Source organism: Chaetodon auriga, chromosome 19 (genome assembly GCF_051107435.1).
Source record: "Chaetodon auriga isolate fChaAug3 chromosome 19, fChaAug3.hap1, whole genome shotgun sequence".
NCBI classification, from domain to species: Eukaryota; Metazoa; Chordata; class Actinopteri; order Chaetodontiformes; family Chaetodontidae; genus Chaetodon; species Chaetodon auriga.
In genome coordinates, this window is record NC_135092.1 from 3,614,110 (window position 1) to 3,617,269 (window position 3,160).

Consider the following 3,160-nt stretch of genomic DNA (forward strand, 5'->3'; position numbering starts at 1 on the left):
AAAACCCTGTTGTCAGTGTGACATCCTCTAACTCTTCTAACCTCTAACTTCTGATTGCTGAATAAAAACTACTGTACTGCTTTAAATCTTCTGGGAAAAATCAATCAATCAGTATTTTGATTGACAATAACAATGGAGTAAAATAGAAAGAGAAAAACACACCGACTTGTATCTCAGGGAAATTAAACAACTATTATATCAACACATGGCTCAACACAGGAGAGCCAAAGATAAGGGACACTCATGACAACAACTTACATATTTTGAATAGGGAAGACATTCCAATGAAGGTCCACTGATGTGTATTTGGTTTATTTTTCTCACTAATGTGCTGTAGATATTGGCATAGCACATACATACATATGTACATGCATGTTTGTGGATCAGATATGCATGATTGTCATTTAATGCAAAATGAAGATGCATTGGTGAAGATGCCTGTTTGCAGAGAATGTCTTTATAAACTTCAGGATATGACTTGAAACACTGTCACACGCCTGTTTTAAAAATGCTGTAGGTACAGGGTCAACACTGGAGGTAGACGAGTTCAACTCAGTGACAGTCTTGCAGAGCTCAGCTAATGTAGTATAGGAGAATTTTCCCACGGTTACATCTTTTTTACAGGGTTTGCTGAGCTCATCTTTGTTCACATCAGCAGCAATGCTGGCTCTGATTGAGGTTTTATTTCTTATGTTTTGCAAATTACAGGACCCAAAATGCCACACTTTGTGGCCAGTGCTGAGTCGCTGGTCAGTAGTAAAGAATAAGATCCCAGAGTTCCCAGCATTTTCTGTAATAATCTTGGGAAAGAAATCCTTTCTTGCCAGCTGTACTGCTTTGTTATAGACGGTCATGGCTTCTTTGTATGTATTGCAGTGAACGGTGAGCCCTGTTTTCCTCTGTTTTCTTTCAGCTGCTCAACAAATTCTCTTGCTGTCATTAACGCTGCTATTGTTGGGGGGATTCTGTCAGTTGACTTCTTTTTAACCCTTATTGGAACAACAGTATTTAAAGCAGATGACAAGATAACACTTTATTAATCCCTCATAGAGATATGTGGGTGTTACAGGCAGCAGCGATAGTATCAGAAATATAAAAAAGACATAGAAGGGAATAAAATACAAGACAGAAAATAAAAAAATTAACTCTATATATACACACACACACACATATATACATACATATATATACACACACACACATATATATATGCACACTGGGAATCAAGAATTGCACATGGTTTAAGTACAGTGTTTCCACTATTGCACATTAGATTAAAAAAATGTAACAGTATATGAAAGAAAATATGAATATGCATAGACTTGATAGTGAAAATGTAATATTGCACAAGATATTGTATGGATGTAATGGCATGATGATGAAACATAGGATCACACAGTAGTGCAAAACAGTGCAGCGCAGTAAGCACGGAAAGATGGTGCTACATTAGACATTACTAGTGTTGAACAGTCTGACTGCAGTTGGAAAGGACCTGCGCTTGCATTCCTTCTTAGAGAGTGGATGCAGCAGTCTGCTGCTGACGGTGCTGCTTAGGGGTGCTTAGTTTCTCTCACCTGTGCAATAACACTATTTATTATCCATACTGCCAAGAGTATTTTTATAAACTGTATATATTGTGCGTATATATAGACTCGTGAAATTCAGTGTCTTTTCTATGCAACAGTATTTCTCAAGTGCAATACAACATATGTCATTAGTAGTTTTTCTAATAAGAGGCAATAGTGTTCTTATGACAGTAGGATTTTTATGGCATTCAGTAGTTCTATAATCTGTAATTATTATGTAACCTACATAATATACATAATTTTTTTTAACAAAATATTTATTGTTTTTGACATAGAAAATGTACATTAACGAGTACAACAACATTTAAGAATTACAAAAGATTGCAGACATTGAAAAAGACATTGAAAAATAATAATAAAATAACTAAAAATAAAATGAAACCTACATGAAATCAAATCAAATCATTATTGGTCATATATATTGATAAGAGGCATGTTAGTTTCTATAGATGTTGTCAATCACATTTCATTCATATAGTTTAAAATAATTATTATTCATTAATTCCAGTCTGATCACTTTCCAGGAATTGCATAAAGGTGTCCCACATTTCCCTAAACTTAAGTTTCCCTTTGGCCACATAGGTTCATTTTTCCATAGCCAAGCATGACGCCATTTCTCGTAACCACATTGCAGGTGTAGGGCCGTCCATACTTTTCCACTTCAGCGCACTCACTCTCCGAGCCTGAAGCAGGGACAAATCAATCCTGGGTGCTGTTTTACGGTTCGGTACAAAGTGATCAGGATAGATACCTACTAAGCAAAGCTTTGCCTCAAGAGGGACCTCCATATCAGTCATCCCTGAAATCATATTGATTACATCTTTCCAAAATGACTGTATTAGTTGGCATTCCCACATGCAGTGTAGTAGAGTACCAACATTATCACTGCATTTAGTACAGTTATCGGAAATGTTAGGATTGTACTGATGGAGTTTTACGGGTGTCACACAGGTTCTGAATAGCCACTTGTATTATATCAGTTTTAGTGCTGTGCTGATAGTCTGCTTTTGTGTTTTTAAGCAGGCATTTTCCCACTCATTCTCAGTAATATCTACTTTCAGATCATCTCTCCAAACATTAAGACTTGAGTGGGAATTGTCCTTTGATTTGCACCGCAACATACTATACAGTACTGACAACTGGCCTTGAGCATCCTTTACAGTACTGTTATTTACAGTAATCCTCTCTACAGCTGACATGGGGGGGCTCATCCAAGGAGTGGGTCTGTGATTTTATGAAACTCCTTGACTGCAAATATTAAAAAAAAATGGTTTCTAGGGATAGCGTATTTACAGACCAGTTGGTCAATGGACATTAGTTTCCCTTCTATATATACATAAGATACATAATTGTTTTTCTATTCTGCACCCTGAGCACTTTTTTTATCTTGACCCTTTTTTGTGTCACTGTTTTTGCTTTTTGTAATACTTGCTGGCTGTAAGGATTTCATTTCTCCGGTGTGAAATCAATAAAGGCTTATCTTATCTTATCTTATCTTATCTTATCTTATCTTAGTGATAAATGTGGTTGCCATACAGATTATACAAATGTGGAGTTCATGGGTAAGGTCAAAC